Source organism: Nylanderia fulva, unplaced genomic scaffold (assembly GCF_048542155.1).
Source record: "Nylanderia fulva isolate GAGA-0341 unplaced genomic scaffold, ASM4854215v1 Scaffold1, whole genome shotgun sequence".
NCBI classification, from domain to species: Eukaryota; Metazoa; Arthropoda; class Insecta; order Hymenoptera; family Formicidae; genus Nylanderia; species Nylanderia fulva.
This window is the reverse complement of record NW_028189192.1, coordinates 10,160,777-10,175,137: the sequence shown is the minus strand read 5'-3', so window position 1 is coordinate 10,175,137 and position 14,361 is coordinate 10,160,777. Positions and strand designations below refer to the sequence as shown.

The following is a 14,361-nucleotide window of genomic DNA, read 5'->3' as shown; positions in this document are numbered from 1 at the left end:
AAAGGAGGAGATTTCGTCCTTGCGTCTCCCGCGATCCTTTGTTACGCGATTCTCCGATGGAAACAATTTATCTACTATTCACGACGTTTAGACTATGATAGTTACTCCGGAATGCCGTGTTAGCATTGTATTACCACGATAAATATTTGCAACATTGTTTAGCTAAATTTCCCCATTTTTATAAAAGTAATTTAAGGAAGAAATAAAATGTAAAGATATTAAATAGAATATGATTATTGCAAATATAATATCTCTTTTATATATTTGAATATTCATAATTGAGATTATTATATTTTAAAATTTATAATTACGCATACAGATGTGCTTATAAAATCATATTGAAATTTAGAGTACACAGATAAAAATATTTAATTTAGTGACGTGTGTATGACAAAGATTATGCACTCTTCACTATATCATTCTATAGAATTATAAAATATCTGGAATTTTACGTAACGTAATTGATTTATTTATTAAAGGGAAAGAAAGAAATGTACTTAACGACGGTAAAAATAGAACTGTTAAGATGTCGAGATTGTAATTAATTAAGTCAGCGACGAGTGCTAAGGGTACACTGTAGGAAAAGGATCTGATCTGATGTCACAAGATTTCTTTGGAATAGCGTCCTTCCGCGAAGTTTTGCGTAATTAATTCGAGGACAACAAACTTTTTCGGTTTCGAGATCTCTCGGTATGCTGGTCGGCATTTCTTTTAGCTGCTTTGAATAAACGAGACGAGGTGAAAGGTGAATCTTTATAAGTATAAAAAAAACAATAGATATCGTTATCGAGACAAAAGAATGGAATCAATAGATTCATAATTAGCAATAATAAGTAATGGTAATATTTTGTATAAGTTGTATATACTAATTATTTTTTCTCTTTGCCACTAATTTTATGTTCACCAACATATAAATGTAGAGACTTGTATAATACATTTAAAATGCAATTTGAATTTGTGCCAATTCCGAACTTTAAAAAAATATCTTACTCTCTCTTGAGATATAATTTGAAGAATAAAAAAAAACATGAAATTTTTGGGCGAATTGAGATGTACAATTTAATACAACACAGCGAAAATATACTCCGACTCCCAATAAGTAACTTTATCGCATACATTGAGCATGTACAAGGTTGCGTCTGCGAGAGTGATTTATCCTTAATGATAATACCGCACCTGGTTTCGAGCGATCAACGAGGAATGCGCATATAAGCCCATAAAGTCATGAGGCGGGCGAGTTAAAAACGCGAGGCGCAGAAAAACCCGTCGGAACGGCGATGAAGAGGAAAAAGGGCTTATCGCTAATGAAGCGAAACGCCTTCTTCGCCATCGAGCACGGCCACTGTCTTGTAAGAAGTCTCGGTACAGCGGCCGTCATGTAACGAGTTTTGTAACGGCGAATCGAATCGAACCTGCTCGCATCAAAGGGCACCGTAAAAATCGAAGACCTTCGTATTGACGGTAGCACGGTGCCCCCGCTGGTCGCGTTAATTGAACACATTTACGGCGAAATTGCGAGATTGATTTCGTTGCACCTTTCCCGCGCGCTTTGGATTTTACATTATTATAACCGTATACGCGCGATGGCTCGAACAAAAAAAAACATTTACGAATTCTCAGTACTTGATAGAAATTCAAAAATCCTTCCGAATATTTTTTATCAATATATGTAATTCGTAATTGATTAAAATTTTCAGAATCTACCAATAAAGATATGCCCGTTCTCTTTTTACTCAATAGAATTATCATATCCACGTAATATCGAAATCTAAAATATGTTGTAATTCGTACTTAAAATTTGACGATAAATATCAGAGCCACTCGCTGATGCAATGAAAAACATGTATATAAGTTTAAGAGAGGCGCGTCTTTTGTCCGTAGAACGAGACGTCTCGACTTGCGCCGATGCCATTAAGATGGATTAAGGCCGGCTAAATAAATAAAATATAATAAGAATAATAGTGGCAATTTCGCCGGCGGCTACCGGAGGAAGTCAGGTATTATAGTGCAGCGTAATGCAATCCGAGTATTTGAATACCTAATAGTTTTCAATGCATACATTAAGCCTTAAACGCCTATTACCCTGACGGCGTTGTCCTATAGCGTCCCAGGATGCTAATTTTAGCCGGGCCGAATTCGAACTCACGTACAACACAATACACACAATACATCTGTATATTCTCGTATGCGTTTCTTATGTATATGCGACATCAACGCGCGTCTTGGCAAATGAGAAAAGGCTCGTATATAATCGTGACGACGGAAGTTTTTAATATGCCGCTTCTTCTATACACCTTGCAGGTCTCAAGTCTTCAAAATTTCTTCACGTTTTACGATATTAATGCAATCTCATTACCCGAAGAAAGTCACCGATTCCTGGCAAAAGAAACGTGAGCCTTTTGTCATTTTTCTTTCTCTCTCTCTCTTTCTCATTCTTTCTGAATAACAATGCTGACTATTTATTTTTCCGCTATTTACTCGAGAAAACTCGGTTCACTATTCACATTTCTTTTACTTACCGTTACTTTTTTTTCTTATTAGCATGCGATCATTTATTCCGGCGTAATACCCGCGTCATTTACGATAAAACTTCTGAGTATTCGGCTTAAACGCCAGAAACTTTAAATGATCGCGGAGAGAACCGGAAATTAAATCGGAAGACGGAGGAAGGCCGCGATTATATGAGCAAGAGAGAGAGGGATGAAAGGACGAACGTACTAATTTGCCGCGTTTGAATCAGTCTGCAAAGACTGTGATCGCGTCTTCTGGCGCGAAAGGAGAATTTCTAAGTCCTCGATATGAGTCGTGTAATCCTTCGTAATGAACCTCTCAAGATCGTCAGGAAACGTTTCAAATATTTATCCAGACGAAACGTCGTTCGCGCCCCAGCTCTTAATGGCAACTTGCCATTCCTAGTAGTTTCAAGACATTATTCGAGAAATGTTAAGCCGTCGCAGCTGCACCCGGGTGCTCCAAGAAGCAAAATTTGCTACCGTTCAAGGAAGTTCAACGACTTTTCTTTGCATTTCGCGTTACGTATATAATATACAGTTATAATTTCGAGAATTTAGATGCGGTTGTACATATTGATATGTTTCATTGCAATTACGAATATTCTGTATGTGTTTTGTATTGAATTAATTACACTGAGAAAAAATTGGTTAATTTGATTAAATCGTTCAACTAATTCTACTATTTTATTAATTGAACATATCAAAGTATTTAAATTAAATACAACATATTAAATATAACGTGAATTTGATTTAAATACTTATATATATTCAATTAATAAAATAGTAATTAGTTGGACGTATTTAATCAGGTTAACAACTTTTTTTTCTAGTATAGTAATTCATGAAATTTGTACCACATAATTATATATAACATGTGATAATTATCGTATAATATAAATATGATAGCGTTTCGCTATAGCTTTGACGATGCAAATAACAATGCATATATATGTTTCAAGAATTTAAATAAATAATATTGTATATCCTCGTCAGAAAGTATTATAATTATAAAATCATAATATGATTTTTTATAAAAATGCATAATAATTTATGCAGTATGTTATGTTTAAAACTCGTATATCTGAGATCACCTATATTATACCATATAATTGCAATTTATATTTATATCTGCAGTTATATGTATATAAAAATATAAATATAACTTTATGAAATATAAATAAAGCTCAAAATCGAAATATTATTGGTTTAGTGCAATATTTAGCAATTAACTTTTTATAAATGCAATTATGTTTTTATTCGCATCAATATTGATAATTCAATAAAAAAATATGACTCACCAATATCTGCAACTCGTCAGCTTGAAGAAATTTAACATAAATTATGTCATCAGCAGCTTTCTGTAGTCGCTGGTCCATCAAAATCATCTTTGAAATCACGTCCTTGCATAAAGAGGAACCGCTGCACTTTATTCTTTCGGCACTGCAGTCACAGAAAATTATAATTAGGAAACTTAATCAATCTTTTATAATATGCATAATTATTTAAATTTATATCTCATTTCAAATTCAATAATTAAATTGCAATTATACGAATATCTGCAAAAGTATATCAATATATGATTTATGCAATAGCAAATAAAATTCAAGATCGATTATGTTTAACGTTAAACACGATATTTTCTTTCTCTCTTCACGATTTTTTTTATATATTAATATTAAATGATTAGTTCTATATGTCTTATCATGTCCGCAACTCGTCAGCCTGAAGAAATTAACATAAATTATGTCACCAGCAGTTTCCTGTAGTCGCTGGTCCATCGAAATTATTTTTTTAAATCACGTCCTTGCATAAACAGGAACTACTGCACTTTTCTTCGGCACTGCATTCACAGAAAATTATAATTAGGAAACTTGATCAATCTTATCGTTATAACATGCATAATGATTTAAATTTATTCACATTTAATAATTAAATTGCAATTTATATGCATATATCTGCAATACAGTATATCAATATGTGATTTATGCAATAGCAAATAAAATTCAAGATCGATTATGTTTAACATTAAACATGATATTCTCATTCTTTCTTCATGAATTTCTTACGCATTAATATTAAATAATTAATTCTATGTACCTCACCATGTCCGCAACTTGTCAACTTGAAGAAATCAGCATAAATTATATCATCAGCAGCTTTCTGTAATCGCTGGTCCATCGAAATCATTTTTGAAATCACGTCCTTGCATGAACAGAAACCGCTGCACTTTCCTTTGGCACTGCATTCACAGAAAATTAGAATTAGAAAACTTTACTAACATTTTCATAACATGCGTAATAATTTATACATTTTATGCTTTAACATCATATCTCATCTCAAATTTAACAATTAAATTGCGATTTATATATATATCTGCAATAGAATATATCGATAAGCAATTTATGCAAATAAGGTTCAAGGTCATATATGTTATGCTTAGCATAAAACACGATATTTTCTCAATCTCTCTTCATGATCTTTTTATGTACTAATATTGCCTAATTAATTCTACATAAAGATGTGACCGCTCACCTTGTTCGCAATTCGTTAAACCGATGAAATTGTAATCGACGTTCAATATCTAATAAGAGGTACTCGTTTGATATAAAACAGATTCTTCCAATTGAATATCAAACGTCGATTAAATTAATCGGAGTTCGGACGACGCGGTCCTCCTGTGATTGCACCGAGATTATTTTCAAAGTCCGCGTTAGTGCGTGGTAAATAGGTAAACTGGAACGTCGCGCGCGTTCGAGCCGTGACCTTAGTTCGCCGCTGCGTCACAGATGGCGCGCACTGTATCGCGCGACGACATTGTTGATCTCCGTTGCCCGCGCCTTCGATTGCGGAAAGTCGCGCTCGGCGATAAAAAGATCAATTGTGTTCTTTTTTCGCGAGTCGTCCGGCAGTTCAATCGTGTTTCGAGATTCGCGAGTCGCGTACGCCGTTTCGCGTAATTTCGGTGCTCGTCGCGTGTGTCTCATTGTCAATTGACTAGATATTCGTCCCCAGAGGTAAGTACACAATACTTGCGTGCGAGTCTATCGCCGGTATGTAAACATGTTTATGTAGCAAGTACCGTAATACCGCAACAATGATGTTCGTTCAAAAAAAACTCATAACGCGAATTGTTTTCAGGTACGAACTTGTGTATGTCATCTGTGCCGAAAGGAGAGAAAAACACACCACACAATATACGTTTTTAATCACGGTAGATTTGATACAGTCCATTTGACGAAAGAGAGAAGAATCTCTTTTGGTGTCGCGATTTAATCGCAGTTTCGACGCTGATTTCGCGATTGTTTCTTGACTAACATCGTGTTTTCATTCGTTTTAGACTGACTAATTAATCTTTATCATTGAAGACTTCTTAATTGTTCTTTATTTTATAACATGTCTATTAATATAAATATAAATCGCGATTCTATAATAAACAGAACGCTTTGTTAACGCTATTGAGGTTAATTACTCGATTGTGAATTCGCTTTCGATTATATATTATTGGTATCATTTTTATCTCCGCGAATGCATATTATAAAAAAAAAAATATATATATATATATAAAATTCGTTGAAGAGTATAAAAAGGTACTTGATTTTATCGTAATTGTCGCGCAAAAGTTCCATGCAAATAACATATTAATTGTGACAATATACTCAAATTGTATCAATTACCTGCGGAATATTAAACGCGACGATCGTGATTAAATTTAATCGGTACTCGAGTGACGATCGCGCATTTAACCTAATTAACTTCGATATAATCGTGCCAACGTGTGAGTGTGTGAAACAAACTTGGTGACGAAGGTTGCTGCGTCGTCGAATCCTGCAAAAAAAATTGCTGTCCTTGTCGAGCAACGAAAAGTAAGTCTCTTTTTTATAATATTGTGAATTGTGACAAATATGTAACAAAATATAAATACAGCAGAAAATGTGTGAGATATCAAACTTATTTATTTTCGAAATGTATTGAAAAAAACATTGAGCTGATCTTTATATTTCCCGAAAAGTACATACACACATAAATATGATATCATATAATTTTACATCTTCATTCACACACAAGTCAAATCATATATAAAAATTGAACGATACATATAAGTTTTAAATTGTAAAACAATTTGAAAAAGATTCTCTTAAACATTCTCTTGTTTATTCCTTTCTTAATTTTCAAGGTTTGCTTTCTCTAAATAATTAGAAAATTAATATTCTAATTATTTGATCTTAACAAATTAATGAATTAAATATAAATATGCTTATATTTTTTAAAAATCTATCAACAGCTGAGTCTTGAATTAAATAAATAAATAAATATATATATATATATATATATATATATATGTATGTATTTACAAAGCAAAAATTAATTAAAATCATTATTTTAATTGAAATTACTAATTTGTAGTATTATATTTTGACAAAATGTCATTATTGCTCATTATTACATATTGTGTATTTTTATATTATATATTATTGTATATTGTGTATTTTCATACTGTGTATTTTCATATTGTGTCTTATTGTATGGTGGGTATTTCTATTTTTATATTATGCATTATTATATATTGTGTCGTGTGACAATATTTTATGTCACAAAATACTGATATAATGATATGGCATTACTTCGAATACGTGTCACTTAAAATTTTGCACGATTGCATTACAATATCACATGATTCGCTCCTGCATAATTTATAAAAATTTTTTAAATTAAGAGATATTATGCTACAAATACATGGAGAAATTTTTCTCTTAGAATTTACTCTGAAAATCATGGTACTCATAGCACAATATGGTATTGGAAGAATTTTCTAAGAGTTTCTCTGATTAATATTATACCACAATAAAAAATATTTATATATACATAGTAACTTTTACTATGTACATAGTAAAATTGGTCGAAGATATTTTATATCTTATTGTGTGGTAGATATTAATATTTTTATTGTAGTAAATATTAATCAGAGAAACTTAAAAATCTTTCAATATTGTTTCACAATTACCATGATTTTCAGGGTAAATTCTAAAAGAAAATTCTGTCTGTATTAATATATTACGTCATATATTATGTCACCATTGGAAAAAGGTTAATATACATTATATCATAATGTCTTTCGACATATTTTTCGTGCTGCAATACGCGTAGGAATTCCTCGAATTTGCCCGAAATCGCGAATCTTCTCCATGTCGAATCTTCTACATTTGCAAGCGTACCGTATCGCGATAATTAATAATGGCCGGTGAGGCTTTTGTATACAAACGTGTTTCCGAGAGGCCCTCGTGGACGAGTATAATAGCGGAGTGACCGTACGAAAAAATGAGAGCTGAAGATCACCGTCGAGATCTGACCCGAGATAGCAAAGCGGGCCTTATATACATTCGAGCGTGCCGGAGAGGAGCGCGGATATATCTCTACCTACGTATAAAACACGTGCCCAGAAAATATTTAAACCAGTTTCCACTACACTCACCGCGTCTTCTCTCCTTCCTGAGAGGAGAGACGAGACAGCGGACCAGTCATTGACAATTCCGCAGAAGAACGTCTAAACGAAAAAAAGAACCGAATAACGCGTGTAATCTTTCTTCAACAAATTATAAAACTGGATTTAGTCAATCCTATTCAAGTAATTAAGAAATTAAATGAACAAAAATATTTCATTATGACAGATTAATCAATCAAATACAAATAAAAAAGTTCAAATTAATTCTTACACATTTTGATGAATAAAAAATACGAATGTTTTCACGGATTATGAATATCACATTGGCAAAATAATTTACTAGCCTGTTATCATTAGTTTTATTATAGAAGAAAACTCGTGATATACTTCTCATTTAAGTTCTTTTTACGAGAAGTAAATGTACAATATAATTTTGTTTGCTTTTGTTTGATAAAAAATGTACAAAAATATATTTACTTAAAATCTTAGATTATCTTAAAAATATAATAAATTACGTAATAAAATATTATAGCTTTTGCAATATTTACATATCGTTTATTATATCGTTCTAATTAATGAATGAAATAATTATTACGTATGACGTATGATAATATATGGTCTAATTATTTCATTCATTAATTAGAACGATAATGAATGAAATATGACAATAGTTATAATATTTTATCACGTAATTTATTATATTTTAAATATGATGTAATTAAGACTTTAGAGAATCATATTTCTATACATTTTTTATTGTACAAAAGCAAACAAAATTATATTGTATATTTACTCATCGTAAAAAGAATTTGTAAATGAGAAGTATATCAAATCTTATATCACGAAACCAATAATATAATAGACTAGTAAATAATTTCAATACGATATCCATAATTAAGAATCCGTAATAAAAACATCACAGTATTTTTTATTTTATCCGTATTTATATTTTAAAGATGATCTAAGACTTTAGGAAAACATATTTTTTCATACATTTTTTATTATACAAAAAGCAAACCAAATTATATTGTATATTTACTCATCGTAAAAAGAATTTCTAAATAAGAAATATATGTCAAGTCTTCTTCTATCACGAAACGTCATTGATCGCAAAATATGAGCCATAGAAATAATTAGAATTAATTTAGGCGGGAACGTTAAATCTAGGCAAGTGGACACGCCGAACAAGAATAACTCGACCAGCTCTGATTAGTCTTAATGTGTTAATTAGAGAAGAGATGATTGTCCGCTTCTCCTCTCGCGCTCTTCTCCGTGTCGCCAAAGTTTGACAGCAGGACGACGTGGTCGAATCGCGATAGGGGAAATTTGAAGGAACGAGGAGGAGAGAAAGGGATGGAAAGTAGTGGCTGAGTGTAGAAGAGAAAGAGAGAGAGTTTCCCCAGCATCATATTTTACCGGCATCGGTGTACCGACTCGCACGCACACATATCCGTTTTCACGCACACGCGCCCACCGCTCGGATCATTAATCACTATTATCTCGAGGTAATTTTTCTTCGATATAATTTCGTCTGTTTACCCCCGCGCGCGAGTTGGCGCGCGAGCCTGCACACCATGAAGAGCCGGAGCACCGTTTCGAAGAGAGTGGCGCCGGTTCCTCTCTCTCTCTTTCTCTCTTTTATTTTCCTCCTCTCCGATGCTGTTTTCATTGTCGTCTTCTTATTCTTCCTCCTCTTCTTCGCGGTTCGTGAACTCACGATGTCGACTTTGTGTATACATATGCCTGCAGCTTCGTTAGTCCCGGCTCGCGTTTCTCCACATCGACGAGTGTGTCATATTCTTTGAAACTCTTTGTCCTTAACGCGCAGGGATGTCATGATCTCGAGCTAGTGCAAAATTTCTTGCCGAACTACGAATCAATCTTGTTTTCTCGCGTCATTGACGCGATACACTTTATTAAATCGTTTAAGCGAAACGACGAATTAAGATTGTCTAGGGTGTAAATATATTTTATGTAAATTTATTATATTTTGAGGCAAGCACACTGAAAAAAAATTGTCAACTTGACTAAACCTTTTAACTTAAATATTATTTTGTTAATTGAACATATACAAATATTTTAATTAAATATAACATAGCAAAACGTATATTCGACTTAAATATTAATATATGTTCAATTTAAAAAATGATAATTTAATTGAAAAGTTCAGCCAACTTAACAAATATTTTTTTTCAGTAGCATTGCTCCAATAATAGATTCACATAACTTCTGCCAAGCACTGCTAATAATAGATTCTCATAATTTTGTATACTCTATACGCAATAATTAATTAAGCAATTATATATTTTGTAACGTAAATATTGTATTATCAAGATATACACTGCATATATAAAATTTATATAAAGAATAGTTAGAATTTATCCAACGATCTTTTATGATCGTTTCATTCCTCTAGTGTGGTGACCCGTGAAATATATTCCTCCAGGCATTAAATAAATGAGATAGATATTCAAAGTAGTTGATATAATTAACGATCGACATCATCGCGTCGATTAATAAAGCAGATGGAAAAAATTATGCGCGTAGGTTGACTATTAGAAATACTTACGAGTGGTTCTATTAATCATTGGATAAATAATTAATCATTAAATAAATTAGACAGCTACCAAAATGTCAATAATCTCGTCTCGAGTATTTTTTGGGATAGATCGCGAAAGCATCGAAACTAATAATCATTGATGCATATAATCGAATAAAAGATTTTTGCTGCAATATAATTTGCTTTAAATTTGTTGTCGTTATACTTTTATAGTTATCAAACAATTATGCTCCTAAAAAAATATTGAGTGGTTTGTTATTATTCCATAAATATTGTATAAATGATTGTTTTATTGTGCTTGAAATTCTCTTTCGCCAAAGCATCAGTAATCTGTTAGCTTCCACGATTGGTCAGGGAAGCGTGGAACTGGCGTGAAATTGCCGCAGATACAATGTAGAATATAGTGCATAATAACTTCCGTCGTTTTAAACATTGTTTCGACATTTCATTGTTTCGATGTTTCTCGCTAATTCCTCGAGTTTCATCGCGTTTTAACAATGAATCAATCGCGTTATATATAAAAATTGAAAATGCATTAAGTGCTCGGGTATTGTTATTAACGTGTACATATGCAGTTGTTTTATTAAGGCTTGAAATCTCGCTTTGCAGAAATATCGACGGCAATTTTTTGGAACTTTACGAGAAAATAGTAGAAATGGATAGAATAGTAGAAATGGTAAGAGAGAGAGAAGTAGTAAAAATCCACTCGAAGATACTTAAGACTCGCGATGCCATTTCCGCTCTTTTCTTTTCGTGTCTCTTCGGCGTTAAAACACTAATTCTTATCCAACCACTTGTAAGACAAATAGCTATTTACACAGTTAATGCGAGTACTTGTTCGCATACTTACCCCGCAGAAAGAAAGGGGGATAACTTAGCGCCACGATCTCGACCTATTGCCGCGTCTCTGTGCTATTTTAACATTGTTTGCCTCGGGGAATATGCACTTAACTTCGCGAGTCGACTAACCAATCAAAGTTGGCGAGAGCCATTGTGTTAATTCTTTCTCCGAGCGCACTCTCTTGTGGACGCTTTTGTTCCTCGCACCTTTGTCCACCGGAGAGGTAATTTTATGCCGCACAATCGATAGTTCTCCACGAATACACACGTCCAATTTTTATTTTCTCATTTAATATCAAAAGCATAGGCGCAAATAATTATTACATTCGCGTTCGCGAACAATCCGATAGAATTTTTCTCGCGTAACGTTTTTTAAAACAGTGTATTTTAACTAATTATCTATAATAAATGATTGCCAGTTTGGTCGACTTTTATCATTGAGGAAAGATTTTTATTAATTATTACTGGCGAACCTTAAGGATTATTATCTGTTTTTTAAAACGTTGATTTAGCCGACTGATTTGATAAAAATGAATGAAGAAACGTCGATGATTAAACGATGATTTTGGGTGGGAGCAACGAGAGTTTCTGATTACATAAAGCCTCCATTATACATTATTAAGTCCCTGTCGTACTACATATCTCTCCCCTTCCTCTGCCATCGTAGGGACTAACTATCCTTCGTTCAGCGACTAACTAAGCGCCTGGAAGATCCTGTAGATCTTTCCATGAGATGATGGTCATTCGACCAGCGGGTATAAATCACCTACGAGAAGTGTCATCCTGGAGTCCCACCTACCCCACCGCCCCCGGCATTCCTTCATTTGAATGCAACTCTCTTTCTCTGTCTCTTTTTGCCCCCATCATGCCCCTCGATCCCTCCGCCGTGACATTATGAAGCATAGACACACGCAGCAGTAAATGAATATTGTATCAGTTGGCTCTGTTGTGTTGTCGGCTCTTTTTTTCCTCTCTCCTCGAGTCATTGTAGCAAAGGTCTACGAAGATGAACTCTTTCGACGTGTGGAAATGAACAAAGAGACCTCTGCGCACGTCGAATGCACACGGATCGATATGTATAATTGAAATCGATGATAACACTCCGAGAGGAATCGGGTTCTGACCCGACGAGCTTGTCGCGGTGGATTCGGTTTGTTGTAATTGAAAGCTAACATACCTGACAGTACTTGTTTGCTATGAGAATATATTATTTATGATTCTTTCGCTATTTTTTCACAACTGCATATCGACATTTTACAAATAATAAAACTAATATTTTTTATATACGCAATGTATGAATTATATTTATAACTAAAGTATGTATTTAGAATTATAAATGTATACTTTAGTTCGGTTAAAAATGTAACGTGTCATGGAAATAATTTTTTTCTAAATAATAAAATATTATATATACATGATATCTTTTGTGGATATGTATTACTTATCTGTTTCTAGCAATCTCTTAATAGCAATGTTCACTTCCTACGCAGTTATCGTATGATATCGAATATACATACATGGTATAATAAAGTTTGTTTTTAGCGAAGGGAGAGGGATCGAATGACGAGTCGACGGATTGTGAGATGTTCTTAATTAATCATTCATATTCAATAACGAGAGGCCGAGCGAGAGGGCTTTGAATACTTGGACGATGATTCTGAGGTTTATCTCCGCGTGCTCGAGCACATTAATAATTAGGAGGAGAAAGAGAAGGAAAAGAAAAAAAAAGAGGGAGTGAGTTTGTAGTATCACTCTGTTAGTCGGTGTTGATTCGATCAACGGCTGTCTGAGATTTCTTCTTCGTAGCATATGGGTGAGAGAGAAACAATCAGTGTATGTCTTTAAGAAAGAGAATGTTCCTTTTGCACAGATTGAAACGATTTATGCCACATGGTGGGATCGAATTCTTCGGTCCTTTCGTTAATCGAAATCGAACGGAAAGCACTTCAGAAGATTAAAATGCTTTCCTTTTATTAACACAATTTTAATTTCTCATTATAAGATTTTACTTTATTTAAATAATTATACATTTTTATAAAGAGAGAAATGATATCATTTTATTTTTAATAACTTTTTCAATAAATCTGTCTCTCTCTCTCTCATTTGATCTTAAATTAGAACGTATCGTGTTAAATAATTACAGAGATTCACACACAAATTTCATTATATAAATTATATTTGTTGATAAGAGAAAAATTAATTAAAATATATCTTTGTAATACTTTTGCTCGATTATTCGATAATTTTTCAAGCAAGCGTATCCACGCCTTAGCTATCGCAAAATCACTTTGTGAAGAGGTCCGGCGTGTAGTCTCCCGACACGCACGATTACAACTGTAAAGTCACGGAGTGACCGGTTAAGATCTTCGCTAATTATCATCATTTATAATTGTCCCTTCTCGTGTCTCTCCTTCTACCGCGGCTCGACCTCGCGGAGGGTGGGAAGCACAGACTTACTCGAGGTTTAATATTTCAAATAAATGCGTGCATTAACGCGCTATCTCGGCACGATCCTCTGTTGACTTCTAACAACGTCGAGCGAGCCACTATTATGACTTATCTGACCGTAAGTCTTGTTACAATGCCTCCCCCGTTGTCCTGCTATACACCCCTGCTGTCTCCATTCCATGGTAATAGCTGTTCTTAATATGACATTGCTAGGCAATATCGCATATGTTAGGGAAATATTAAAATATTTAATTTTAACGAATAGTTGTGTGCAATTAATATACAATAATAGATATATAATAGATTATAATTATATACGAAAATAATATACAATGAATAACATATAATATATATTATATATTATATTAAATATTAAATATATTATCTAATAATATATAAACGCACATTCTCTCAAAATAAAAAAATAGGCAAATGTCCTACTGTTTCAGTAAAATTCAATAAAAATTTTTCAACGCTGTACAAATGAAACATATGCATATAGATGAAACCTGCTATACACCCCTGCTGTCTCCATTCCATGGTAATAGCTGTTCTTAATA

At 33.2% G+C, this 14,361-nt stretch overlaps 2 long non-coding RNA genes across 2 annotated transcripts in view; one reads left to right on the top strand and one right to left on the bottom strand.

Moving 5' to 3' along the window:
* Nucleotides 1–5,487, bottom strand: part of LOC114942113 (uncharacterized) — a 187,256-nt gene extending 181,769 nt beyond the window's left edge. Inside the window, exons 1-3 of the long non-coding RNA XR_003821753.2 lie at nt 5,046–5,487; nt 4,616–4,752; nt 3,812–3,953 (exon numbers count right to left, since the gene is read on the bottom strand). This is a non-coding gene — a long non-coding RNA (uncharacterized LOC114942113). The remainder of the gene's footprint in view (nt 1–3,811; nt 3,954–4,615; nt 4,753–5,045) is intronic.
* Nucleotides 5,352–14,361, top strand: part of LOC146725318 (uncharacterized) — a 164,385-nt gene continuing 155,375 nt past the window's right edge. The window contains exons 1-2 of the long non-coding RNA XR_014924470.1: nt 5,352–5,527; nt 5,652–6,376. This is a non-coding gene — a long non-coding RNA (uncharacterized LOC146725318). The remainder of the gene's footprint in view (nt 5,528–5,651; nt 6,377–14,361) is intronic.